Here is a 14,696-nt window from a genome sequence, read left to right as displayed (position 1 = left end):
ATTTACAAGTAAACTACTAAATATACTAGATTACAAGTTCGCTGAATCAGAAGAATCCCAGCTTTTGGTATGATTAAGTTTTAATTGTATTTCTCCTTCGGGATCACTAGTAGCTAATAAGCCCATGAAAATAGGTCTTTTAATAGCGGGAGAAGTAAAAGCCTCTCTGTACACTATATTTTGATATGCTTGGTTGCCTAAGGCATTCTGCTGCCTGCAGACTCAAGTGTTTAGCTTTCATATCAATGAAATATCTAAATAATGCTCAAAAAATCCTCAACTTTGAAATGAGGTGATATCAGACAGGTAGCGCATATCAGACAGGTAGCTCATGAGATTTTTGTTGCTGTTAAACTAATCAATAGTCTTTTTAAAAATACTACTAAATCTTATTTATGAGAAAAGCCAATTTATAAGAGACATACCCAAAGGCACATGTTTCATAGTTTTAAATAAATATATTAGACTAAAAATTTCTTCTTTCCTACTGTGTCTTTTTTTTTTTTTTTGGTACGCGGGCCTCTCACTGTTGTGGCCTCTCCCGTTGCGGAGCACAGGCTCCGGACACGCAGGCTCAGCGGCCGTGGCTCACGGGCCCAGCCGCTCCGCGGCATGTGGGATCTTCCTGGACCGGGGCACGAACCCGTGTCCCCTGCATCGGCAGGCGGACTCTCAACCACTGCGCCACCAGGGAAGCCCCCTGCTGTGTCTCTGAATGCTACAAGATACATACCATGTGTACGCACCTTTGTCTATAATAAGTCCAACTTTCTAGGTTGCTCAGTGTACTCTGACAATACACTAGTTAGTATCTTTTCATGTCATAAAGGTATCATCTAATAAACTGTAAATATCCACTATTTTAAAAATAAGTAAATAAGAGTAGTGTAAGAAATACGTAAACTCTTCCACGATTGTATTTTTAATACAGTGGGCATGTGTAGGGGGCATTTACATAATTTGTCGAATTTGCTCACTTTTTCTAAAAACACACAGAAGTATCACTACAAGGAAGATTATTATTAATATTTTAGTTTCCTTAGGAGTACACCAGTTCTCAGAGCTATTCCAAGTACACTTTTGGGCAAACTGGCACAGATAGAAATATACAATAAGTGATAACGTTTTTTTTGGCTGAAAGTACACTCAGATCAGCTTGCCTATCAGTCTAGCTCTGCCTTTCTCCTTTGGCTAAAATCTTTTAGTGTTGGGCCATTGCCTGCAGGTACGTCAAGTTCCTTAGCATGTTTTACACCATTCATGAGCTTACTTGGGCCCAGTTTACTCTAATTTCTCTCTACTTTCTCGTTTTCTCAAGCCATCCTATATGAACTAGGATTACTAAGCTCCCTATGGTAAAATTGTTAAGAGATTTCTTTCTGTTGGTCCTTTGCATAGGTATGGCCTTTACCTTTCTGTTTTTAATTAATTTATTTAATTTATTATTTTTGGCTACGTTGGGTCTTCATTGCTCTGTGCAGCCTATCTCTAGTTGCGGTGAGCGGGGGCTACTCTTCATGGCGGTGCGCGGGCTTCAGTAGTTGCGGCATGTGGGCTCAGTAGTTGTGGCTCGCAGGCTCTAGAGTGCAGGCTCAGTAGTTGTGGCGCACGGGCTTAGCTGCTCCACGGTATGTGGGATCTTCCCGGACGAGGGCTCGAACCCATGTCCCCTGCATTGGCAGGCGGATTCTTAACCACTGCACCACCAGGGAAGCCCTATCTTTACCGTTGATCTGACAAATTTCTATTCACATTTTCATACTCATCGCAGACAGTACTTCTTTAAGAAGCTTTCTTAATGGCCTTCTTCACATATATAAAATTGTTCTCCCTCTTCTTAAATGGATTGGCCTTGTTTGGAATGACACATCACAGTGTGGTACGTGTGCATAAATAGATGAAGGGATATCTTAAAGGAAAGAATTGTATGTAAATCATTATAGTTCAATCCTCAGCACCTAGCAAGGTACCTCCGTAACACAGTAACATGTCAGTATCTGCTTGTTGAATGAAATCGTTCTAAGAATTCTGAGTGTAAAACACAGTAAAGGGCTTCCCTGGTGGTGCAGTGGTTGGGAGTCCGCCTGCCGATGCAGGGGACACGGGTTCGTGCCCCAGTCCGGGAAGATCCCACATGCCGCGGAGTGGCTGGGCCCATGAGCCATGGCCGCTGAGCCTGCGTGTCCGGAGCCTGTGCTCCGCAACGGGAGAGGCCACAACAGTGAGGCCTGCATACCGCCAAAAAAAAAAAAAAGCACACAGTAAAGAATTATATGAGCACTGTAAAAATTTACTATAAATATAGATATAGATGCAATATATTTGTCAACAGTATATTTCTACAGTAGAGGAAGTTTTACTTTTGGATGGCCACATTTATGCCTAAAAATTAATAAAAAATTTGATTCTTTCATAAAACAAGTTAAGTTTTTGAAGTTAAGAACTTTCCACCTCTCTCCATTGTATAACAAACAAAAGTTTATTTTTTTTAACAGTGCCCTTTAAGAGTTTACAGCCCCTTGGCTAAAAAACAGTGGAAAAGATGCTCTTATGGTAATTTTGACCTGACATGACATATATGTCAACAGAATCGTTGCAAAAAGTAGCTCCCCCAGGATTACCTCCCAATTTCGAGAAGGCAAGAGGTCTGGATATGCATCTCAAAGCTAAGCCCTTTGAGGTTAGCTCATTATTACGAGATTTCCTGCCCCAATCATTTTTAGGCTGCAACTGTCACTTCATTGATCATGTCCCTTTGCCCACAAAATCAATATCATTGAGTACCCAGAGAAAACATTTGTAATAGACATGGAAGACAGACCTCCTGACCACAACTGAACAAAATATATCAAAGCACATTAACCATGGAATGATCTCTGAAGTTTATTTTGGTTAACAGGGATAATTTAAAGTAGAGAGATGGCCCAAGAGAGAGATTTTCCAGAGTTTTATAGATTTACCAACTTCTCTCTATTTAGGAACCCTAATTTCCCACATGTTCACAGCTCTCCCTGGCGACTGTCTGTGGTTTAAGAACATATGTTGCCTTGAGGGCTACGGAAGAGCAGAGGCATCCGATTCGATGTTCAACTGTAGGAACTGGGAAAGGAAATACTCCAGCTTACAGTACTGAAAATAATTTCAGGTAAAATTCTAACACTTCTCAGATACACAATAGTTCTTAAGATTATTAAAACATGGAGTGTTAGCAGAATTTATCTGAAGAAAAATTTTCCTTATTAAAAAAAAAAACTTATTTAACCTAAAACTTCTTTACCCTAAAAACTTCTTACATAACTTATAAATATTCATGCTAATGAAATAGCTATTTCTCTCAAAAAGATGAAGGGCTTGCAAAATGTTTTGACTTCCCACCAAAGAGCAATCTATTTGTTTCCTGATTACTAATGAAAATCCAATTTTATAATATATTCCAGCAAGTGACTATTTTAACGTAATAGTAAAGATAAAATGAGCTATTAGCCTTGAATTCAAAAAGGGCCCAGACCTACTCATTTCTTAGCATCTCATGAAGAAATTGGCTTTTCTCTGTATAAAACTCAAGACGATTTTTTAAAAATTCCATACAGGTTTGGTAACAAAATTGTTGAAAATGAATTGCCAAGGGTTAGGGAAAAAAAGGAAGGCCTTAAGAGATGTGAAGGGAGGTTAACAGATTTTAATACAAATGGATAGCGGGAAAGCATGCCCTTGGCTACAAACTTTTTTTTTTTTCTTTTAACATCTTTATTGGAGTATAATTGCTTTACAATGGTGTGTTAGTTTCTGATGTATAACAAAGTGAATCAGCTATATGTATACATATATCCCCATATCCCCTCCATCTTGCGTCTCCCTCCCACCCTCCCTATCCCACCCCTCTAGGTGGTCACAAAGCACTGAGCTAATCTCCCCGTGCTATGTGGCTGCTTCCCACTAGCTATCTATTTTACATTTGGTAGTGTATATATGTCCATGCCACTCTCTCACCTCGTCCCAGCTTACCCTTCTCCGTCCCCGTGTCCTCAAGTCCATTCTCTACATCTGCGTCTTTATTCCTGTCCTGCCCCTAGGTTCTTCAGAACCATTTTTTTTTTCTTTCAGATTCCATATATATGAGTTAGCATATGATCTGTTTTTCTCTTTCTGACTAACTTCACTCTGTATGACACTCTCTAGGTCCATCCACTTCACTGCAAATAATTTCATTTCTTTTTATGGCTGAGTAATATTCCATTGTGTATATGTGCCACATCTTCTTTATCCATTCACCTGTTGACGGACACTTAGGTTGCTGCCATGTCCTGGCTATTGTAAATAGTGCTGCAATGAACATTGGGGTGCATGTGTCTTTTTGATGATGGTTTTCTCAGGGTATATGCCCAGTAGTGGGATTGCTGGGTCGTATGGTAGTTCTATTTTTAGTTTTTTAAGGAACCTCCATACCATTCTCCATAGAGACTGTATCAATTTACATTGCCAGCAACAGTGCAAGAGGATTCCCTTTTCTCCACACCCTCTCCAGTATTTATTGTTTCTAGATTTTTTGATGATGGCCATTCTGACTGGTGTGAGGTGATACCTCATTGTAATTTTGATTTGCATTTCTCTAATGATTAGTGATGTTGAGCATCCTTTCATGTGTTTGTTGGCAATCTGTATATCTTCTTTGGAGAAATTTCTATTTAGATCTCCTGCCCATTTTTAGATTGGGTTGTTTGTTTTTTTGTTATTGAGCTGCATGAGCTGCCTGTATATTTTGGAGATTAATCCTTTGTCAGTTGCTTCATTTGCAAATATTTTCTCCCATTCTGAGGGTTGTCTTTTCGGCTTGTTTATGGTTTCCTTTGTGGTGCAAAAGCTTTGAAGTTTCATTAGGTCCCATTTGTTTATTTTTTTTTTTAAATTTCCATTTCTCTAGCAGGTGCATCAAAAAGGATCTTGCTGTGATTTATGTCATAGAGTGTTCTGCCTATGTTTTCCTCTAAGAGTTTTACAGTGTCTGGCCTTACATTTAGGTCTTTAATTCATTTGGAGTTTATTTTTGTGTATGGTGTTAGAGAGTGTTCTAATTTTATTCTTTTACATGTAGGTGTCCAGTTTTCCCAGCACCACTTATTGAAGAGGCTGTCTTTTCTCCACTGTATATTCTTGCCTCCTTTGTCATAGCTTAGTTGACCATAGGTGTGTGGGTTTATCTCTGTGCTTTCTATCCTGTTCCATTGATCTATATTTCTGTTTCTGTGCCAGTACCATATTGTCTTGATTACTGTAGCTTTGTAGTATAGTCTGAAGTTAGGGAGCCTGATTCCTCCAGCTCCGTTTTTCTTTCTCAAGATTGCTTTAGCTATTCGGGGTCTTTTGTGTTTCCATACAAACTGTGAAATTTTTTGTTGTAGTTCTGTGAAAAATGCCATTGGTAGCTTGATAGGGATTGCACTGAATCTGCAGATTGCTTTGGGTAGTATAGTCATTTTTACAACATTGATTCTTCCAATCCAAGAACATGGTATATCACCCCATCTGTTTGTATCATCTTTAATTTCTTTTGTCAGTGTCTTATAGTTTTCTGCATACAGGTCTTTTGTCTCCTTAGGTAGGTTTATTCCTAGATATTTTATTCTTTTTGTTGCAATGGTAAATGGGAGTGTTTCCTTAATTTCTCTTTCAGATTATTCATAATTAGTGTATAGGAATGCAAGTGATTTCTGTGCATTAATTTTGTTTCCTGCTACTTTACCAAATTCATTGATTAGCTCTAGTAGTTTACTGGTAGCATCATTAGGATTCTCTATGTATAGTATCATGACATCTGCAAACAGTGAGAGTTTTACTTCTTTTCCAGTTTGGATTCCTTTTATTTTTTTTTCTTCTCTTAATGCTATGGCTAAAACTTCCAAAAGTATGTTGAATAATAGTGGTGAGAGTAGGCAACCTTGTCTTGCTCCTGATCTTAGTGGAAATGGTTTCAGTTTTTCACCATTGACAATGATGCTGGCTGTGGGTTTGTCATATATGGCCTTTATTATGTTAACGTAAGTTCCCTCTGTGCCTACTTTCTAGAGGGTTTTTATCATAACCCTCTAGATGGGTGTTGAATTTTGTCGAAAGCTTTTTCTGCATCTATTGAGATGATCATATGGTTTTTATCCTTCAGTTTGTTAATATGGTGTATCACATTGATTGATTTGCGTATATTGAAGAATCCTTGCATTCCTGCGATAAATCCCACTTGATCATGGTGTATGATCCTTTTAATGTGCTGTTGGATTCTGTTTGCTAGTATTTTGTAGAGGATTTTTGCATCTATGTTCATCAGTGATATTGGCCTGTAGTTTTCTTTTTTTGTGATATCTGTGTCTGGTTATGGTATCAGGGTGATGGTGGCCTCATAGAATGAGTTTGGGAGTGTCCTTCCCCCTGTTATATCTTGGAAGAGTTTGAGAAGGATAGGTTTGATAAAATTCGCCTGTGAAGCTATCTGATCTTGGGTTTTTGTTTGCTGGAGGATTTTTAATAGCAGTTTCAATTTCAGTGCTCGTGATTGGTCTGTTTATATTTTCTATTTCTTCCTCGTTGCTCTCAGAAGGTTGTGCTTTTATAAGAATTTGTCCAGTTCTTCCAGGTTTCCATTTTATTGGCATATAGTTTCTTGCAGTAATCTCTCATGATGCTTTGTATTTCTGCAGTGTCAATTGTCACTTCTCCTTTTTCATTCCTAATTCTATTGATTTGAATCTTCTCCCTTTTTTTCTTGATGAGTCTGGCTAATGGTTTATGAATTTTTGTTTATCTTCTCAAAGAATCAGCTTTTAGTTTTATTGACCTTTGCTATCATTTCCATCATTTATTTCTGATCTGATCTTTATGATTTCTTTCCTTCTGCTAACTTTGGGTTATTTTTGTTCTTCTTTCTCTAATTGCTTTAGGTGTAAGGTTAGGTTGTTTATTTGAGATGTTTCTTGTTTCCCGAGGTAGGATTGTATTGCTATAAACTTCCCTCTCAGAACTGCTTTTGCTGCATCCCATAGGTTTTGGTTTGTCGTGTTTTCATTGTCATTTGTTTCTAGGTATTTTTTGATTTCCTCTTTGATTTCTTCAGTGATTTCTTGGTAATTTAGTAGTGTATTGTTTAGCCTCCATGAGTTTGTATTTTTTTCAGATTTTTTTCCTGTAATTGATATCTAGTCACATAGCATTGTGGTCTGAAAAGATATTTCATATGATTTCAATTTTCTTAAATTTACCAAGGCGTGATTTGTGACCCAAGATATGGTGTATCCTAGAGAATGTTCCATGAGCACTAGAGAAGAAAGTGTATTCTGGTTTTTTTGGATGGAATGTCCTATGAAAATCAGTAAAATCCATCTTGTTTAATGTGTCATTTAAAGCTTGTGTTTCCTTATTTATTTTCATTTTGGATGATCTGTCCATTGGTGAAAGTGGGGTGTTAAAGTCCCTTACTATCATGTGTTACTCTCAATTTCCCCTTTTATGCATGTCAGCATTTGCCTTATGTATTGAGGTGCTCCTATGTTGGGTGCAGAAATAATTACAATTGTTATATCTTTGTCTTGGATTGATCTCTTTATCATTATGTAGTGTCCTTCTTTGTTTCTTGTAATAGTCTTTATTTTAAAGTCCATTTTGTTTGATATGAGAATTGCTACACCAGCGTTCTTTTGATTTCCATTTGCATGGAATATCTTTTTCCATCCCCTCACTTTCAGTCTGTATGTGTCCCTAGGTCTGAAGTGGGTCTCTTGTAGACAGCATATATATGGGTCTTGCTTTTGTATCCATTCAACCAGTCTGTTTCTTTCGGTTGGAGCATTTAATCCATGTACATTTAAGGTAGTTATTGATATGTATGTTCCTATTACCATTTTCTTAATTGTTTTGGGTTTGTTATTGTAGGTCTTTCCCTTCTCTTGTGTTTGCTGCCTAGAGAAGTTCCTTTAGCATTTGTTGTAAAGCTGGTTCAGTGGTGCTGAATTCTCTTAGCTTATGCTTGCCTGTAAAGGTTTTAATTTTTCCATCGGATATGAATGAGATCCTTGCTGGGTAGAGTAATCTTGGTTGTAGGTTTTTACCTTTCATCACCTTAAATATGTCCTGCCACTCCATTCTGGCTGGCAGAGTTTCTGCTGAAAGATCAGCTGTTAACCTTATGAGGATTCCCTTGTACGTTATTTGTTGTTTTTCCCTTGCTGCTTTTAATATTTTTACTTTGTATTTAATTTTTGATAGTTTGATTAATATGTGTCTTGGGGTATTTCACCTTGGATTTATCCTGTATGGGACTCTCTGAGCTTCCTGGACTTGACTATATCCATTCCCCTGTTAGGGAAGTTTTCAACTATAATCTCTTCAAATATTTTCTCACCCTTTTTTTTTTTTTTTTTTTGTCTTCCTCTTCTGGGACCCCTATAATTCGAATGTTGGTGCATTTAATATTGTTCCAGAGGTCTCTGAAACAGTCCTCAATTCTTTTCATTCGTTTTTCTTTATTCTGCTCTGTGGTAGTTACTTCCACTATTTTATCTACCAGGTCACTTATCTGTTCTTCTGCCTCAGTTATTCTGCTATTGATTCCTTCTAGAGAATTTTTAATTTCATTCTTTGTGTTGTTCATCATTGTTTGTTTGCTCTTTAGTTCTGCCAGGACCTTGTTAAATGTTTCTTGTATTTTCTCCATTCCATTTCCAGTATTTTGGATCATCTTTACTATCATTACTCTGAATTCTTTTTCAGGTAGACTGCCTATTTCCTCTCCATTTGTTTGGTCTGGTGGGTTTTTACCTTGCTCCTTCATCTGCTGTGTGTTTCCATGTCTTCTCATTTTGCTTAACTTACTGTGTTCGGGGTCTCCTTTTCGCAGGCTGCAGGTTCATAGTTCCCATTGTTTTTGGTGTCTGCCCCCATTGTGTAAGGTTGGTTCGGTGGGTTGTGTAGGCTTCCTGGTGGAGGGGACTGGTGCCTGTGTTCTGGTGGATGAGACTGGATCTTGTCTTTCTGGTGGGCAGGACCGCGTCTAGTGGTGTGTTTTGGAGTGTCTGTGAACTTATTATAATTTTAGGCATCCTCTCTGCTAATGGGTGGGGTTGTGTTCCTGTCTTGTTAGTTGTTTGGCATAGGGTGTCCAGCAGTGTAGCTTGCTGGCCATTGGGTGGAGCTGGGTCTTAGCGTTGAGATGGAGATCTCTGTGAGAGCCATCGCTGTTTGATATTACGTGGAGCCGGGAGGTCTCTGGTGGTCTAATGTCCTGAACTTGTCTCTCCCACCTCAGAGGCTCAGGCCTGACACCTGACCGGAGCACCAAGACCCTGTCAGCCACTCCGCTCAGAAGAAAAGGTTGAAATAAAAAAGAAAGGAAAGAAAGAAAAGAAAAAAATAAAATAAAGTTATTAAATTAAAAACAATTATTAAAAATAAAAAAATTATAAAGTAATAAAGAAAGTAGAGAACAACCAAACCAAAAAAGAAATTCACCAATTATGACAAGCACCTAAACTATACAAAAAAAAAAAAAAACACAAAAAATGGACAGAACCCTAGGACAAATGTTAAAAGCAAAGCTATAGACAAAATCACACAAAGAAACAAACATACACACAAAAACAGTAAAAGGAAACAATATATTTTAAAAAAAGGAAGAGCACAACCAAATCAATAAACAAATCTAACAATGATCATAAGCTCTAAATACTAAACTAAAATAAACAGAAAACCAGAAGCAAATTAAGAGCAGAAAGCAAACCCCAAGTCTACAGTTGCTCCCAAAGTCCACCTCCTTAATTCGGGATGAATAGTTGTCTATTCATGGATTCCACAGATGCAGGTAGATCAGGTTGATGGTGGAGATTTAATCCGCTGCTCCTGAGGCTGCTGGGAGGGATTTCCCTTTCTCTTCTTTGTTCGCACAGCTGCCGGGGCTCAGCTTTGGATTTGGCCCCGCCTGTGCGTGTAGGTCGCCTGAGGGTGTCTGTTCCCGCTCAGACAGGACGGGGTTAAAGGAGCCGCTGATTCGGGGCTCCGGCTCACTCAGGCGGGGGGGAGGGCGGGGCACTGCGTGCGGGGCGGGCCTGCGGCGGCAGAGGCGGCGTGACGTTGCACCAGCCTGAGGCGCGCCGTGCGTTCTCCCGGGGAGGTTGTCCCTGGATCCCGGGACCCTGGCGGTGGCGGGCTGCACAGGCTCCCCGGATGGGGGTGTGGATGGTGACCTGTGCTCGCACACAGGCCCCTTGGTGGCGGCAGCAGCAGCCTTAGCGTCTCGTGCCCGTCTCTGGGGTCCGCGCTTTTAGCCGCGGCTCGCACTCCTCTCTGGAGCTCGTTTAGGCAGCGCTCTGAATCCCCTCTCCTCGTGCACCCCGAAACAATGGTCTCTTGTCTCTTAGGTAGTTGTAGACTTTTTCCCGGACTCCCTACCGGCCAGCCGTGGCGCACTAGCCCCCTTCCGGCTGTGTTCACGCCGCCGACCCCAGTCCTCTCCCTCTTGGCTACAAACCTGAAGAGTGTGCACATTCCCACACAAAAGCAAAACTGAAGATTCATGGAATTTTTGAGCAGACTCAGCAACTCAGCAAATAAACCCCATACATAGACACACGTGTGCACAAACACATAGACAAATCTCAGATCTCAAATTTAGGGGAAAGGTTGCACATCACTCTTTCTACTGACTAGCTGAGGATGACACCAGCAACCTGCCGTGTTAGTGCCCCCAGAATGCAACCCAGGTAATGACCATAACACTCATCTGGGGAAGCGCATCTTTCTAACTATGAAGAGCCAAGTCAGACCTTTTGCTTAGCTCAGATCCGGGTCTCTTCTCAGCAGGGAGCACCAATTGTGCCAAATGGTGCTGAATTAATTGGGGCTGCTTGGCTCTGCTTCCAGTTGTGTGTGTGTGCGTGTGTAACTGAGATTCTGGAATATATATATATATATATATATATATATATATATATATATACATAAAAGAAGGAAAAATCACCTTGATATTTTTTATCCTTTATATCACATATCCAGCCACCTTGAGTTCCGCTCACATGTTTAATAAACTGACCACTCTAAAGCTTGAGAACTTTAACACAATACAGAAAAAAGTTCTTGTTTATTATGGTTTATCACTACTCTACCCACTAAATATCATTTTGGATATAAATCCTGTTGGAATGGCTAATTCAGCATATTTTCAATTAATAACAATATTCACTCCATATAGAAATAAATTATAACATGATATTAATATTGCTATTATGGGGGGGCTTTTTTTTTAAAACAAATGTTCATATGTACTATGAAAAACAGGTGGTAATCACCCATTCGAACATTTTGAACAATGTTGCCCATAGAAAATAGGTGCTATAGTTTGAAATAGACCACTTAAACAAGTTTTCTTGGAGTTTCTACACCCAAAGAAATTCCATTTGACTGGGAATTCCCACTGGTTTAAGAATTCTTAACATCTGAAAGTACATTCATATACATATTCCAGAATCTCAGCTTGCTCCCATTCTAACTATGCAACTTGAGTTTCACATTTTTGCTGACATAGAAACCTGTTTTTAGTCAATATGCTTGATACTTCCTACTGTATTTTCTGGATTAATTCTGACTCCCCGAATTTTCTTCCCATAGAAAAAGCCTTCCTTTAAGGTTTGCCACAAGTCTACCTCCTTCATGAAGCCTTCTGGCTCTGGCCCATGTGGGTCTACCCTTCTCTTTTAAATTCTCACTATGCTTAGTGTTTTACAGAAGGTGTAGCCTCTGGTTACATCTGTGTACTGATGTCTTCTATTTCCTTCATGAGTGTTAACCTTGTCTCCTCAAACAGATGGTAAGAAACTTGAAAATACAGGTGATTTTTAAATTCTTTTGTATCCCTTGGAGGATGCTATTAGATACATAGGAGATGCTATCTTAAAATTAAATAGATGTTCCTGAGGAGGGTGTGAGTCCCTTCTCCCTGGAAGTATCTTGGCCTTAGATAATACAGCCACGTTAAGGTGCCATCTGAGAGGGGAACCTTGCACCAGGTGCACAGCTGCGCTACAAAATATGGGATTTAAATTTTACGTAGTTCCTACAATTACTCCAAGTACTTTCTTAGGTACTGTAATTATATAGTTTCATTTTAGTCTGCTTCCATGTGTTAAATATAATAAACCTATTTATAATTGGAAAACCTGAAACTCAGAACAGGTGATTTCCTGAATACACATAGAAAATACATATAGGGAATGCATGAAACAGAATGTTTATCTTCTGGTTCTTCTTGTTTGTAAGAGACCCATTTTTTATCCGTTAAGTATTTTGAAGCAAATTTGTCATTATCTTACTTTCCTAATCTGTTATTCAGTATTCACTTCCTAATTTAATGGTGGCGAGCGGGGCTATTATCTTGCATGCATTTTGTATCAGCACGTTAATTATGTCTATAATGTCCTCAAACTCTAAAGTGAAAGGCAGACATTTCCAAGAAATGTAAATGAAGACATGAGAGCTACTGTAAAATCCATCAGCAAATTTATACAGAAGGTTATTCATATCTTCATCCTTAGAATCAGGAGTGCACAACAGCATAAATCAAACATCAGAGAAGATGGATTACTCTGTATGTTCTGATGAACAGATTTTGCATATATTGTTCTCCTTACCAGTTCCAAGTAACTAAAAGAAGGTAAAATACCTTTAAGCTTGCTGGAAGACAACAATCAGTCTATAGAAATAATGCTGAGAAGCTTATGCTGTAATTTCTGCTTCACTTTGTTAACTCAAAACCCGAAAATATAAAATTATGCATGGTTCAACTCAGTTATTCATTTGTGCATCTTTTTACTTGGAGCATGTGTTTACCACAAAGCTGTATCTATTTAAATCTTTTTTTTTCATAATGAGATAATATAGAGTCCACTAAAAATAATGAATTTGATTTAAATTAAAAAATAAAATAAAATCTATAAAAAATTTAAATTGTATCATACAGGTGGAAGGATGCTCTTACCCTGCAAACAGCACAGAAGGTAAGGATGCTCTTACCCTGCAAACAGCACAGAAGGTAAGAGAGGTTAAGTGATTGGCCAGCATCTTTGTCCAGTGATGGAGAAACAGACTCCTGATAAGTTATGTCACTTAATCAAAAGCCACACAGTCAAAGAAAAATGATTAGAATCCAAGCTCTTTGTTTCTGGTGCTCACCTTGTGTTGGAAAGAGATCTGAAATTCTGATTGGATGAAAAATGCTCTGCCTAAACTAACTTAATCCTTCATTGGAAAGAGTATTAGGAAGATATTTTCATTTAAGCCAAACCAACGTGAAGTTTGGAGTTATACAAATTCCTTTCTCTTCCCTTTTAAAGGACTGTAACAGGTTTCAGGTATGGATGGACTACGTTTCAAAGTGTAAAAGGCACTCCCTCGGTTGGAAAATAACTGTCTGAAAATGTTGACAGTGGTAACTTGTTATCCAGTACCTATGCATATACCTTGGTCCACATACTGACATATAGGAGCGTCAGCCTGGGTATGAAAAATGAGAGATAACCACTTTGGAAAATTGTTGACAGTTTCTTATAAAGTTAAATGTGTACTTATCATATGACCAAGCAATTCCACATCTAGGTATTCATTCCAGGGGAATAAAAACATATGTCCACAAACAGACTTGTTACAGGATATTCGTAATAGCTCAAAACTGGAAACAACGAAAATGTCTAGCAGCAGAAAAGTGAATAAACAAATTGTACTATACATAGGACGCCACCCAACAGTAAAAAGGAATGAGCTATATGTAGCAGCAAGGACAAAGGTTGGACTCAACAAATGCTTTCATCCTGTTAAAAGGTAAATTAGAATATGATGCTTTGTTTTTTCCCTTGTTCTAATAACTTGTATAAAGATATATTTACTAATTTTAATTGCATTAGGACGCCACCCAACAGTAAAAAGGAATGAGCTATATGTAGCGGCAAGGACAAAGGTTGGACTCAACAAATGCTTTCATCCTGTTAAAAGGTAAATTAGAATATGATGCTTTGTTTTTTCCCTTGTTCTAATAACTTGTATAAAGATATATTTACTAATTTTAATTGCATTCTTAAGCAATGGTGAGGTCTATTTAGTCCTGCTAGAATTATTTTTTTCAAAACAAAATGTGTGAGATATCACCTCACACCTGTTAGAATGGATATTATCAAAAATCAAGAATAAAAAGTGTCGGTGAGGATGTGAAGAAAAGAGAACCCTTGTGCACTGTTGGTGGGAATGTTAATTGGTGGAGCCACCATGGAGAACAGTATGGAGGATTCTCAAAAAATAAAAAATAGAACTACTCTATGATCCAGCAATTCCGCTTCTAGGTATTTATCCAAAGAAACTGAAAATACTAACTAAAAAGATATCTGCACCCCATGTCCACTGAAGCCTTATTTACAATAGCTAAAAAAAGGAAACAACCTAAATGTCCATCAATAGATGAATGGATAAAGCAAATATGGCACACACACATACACACACACTATGGATTATTATTCAGCCATAAAAAAGAATGAAATGTTGCCATTTATGACAACATGGATGACGCTTGAGGGCATTAGGTTAAGTTAAATAAGTCAAACAGAGAAAGACAAATACCATGTGCTCTCACTTCATGTGGAATCACAAAACAAACAAACAAACAAACAAGCTCACAG

Source organism: Phocoena phocoena, chromosome 21 (genome assembly GCF_963924675.1).
Source record: "Phocoena phocoena chromosome 21, mPhoPho1.1, whole genome shotgun sequence".
Classification (NCBI taxonomy): domain Eukaryota; kingdom Metazoa; phylum Chordata; class Mammalia; order Artiodactyla; family Phocoenidae; genus Phocoena; species Phocoena phocoena.
The sequence above is the reverse complement of the archived record's forward strand: the minus strand, read 5'-3'. Positions refer to the sequence as shown.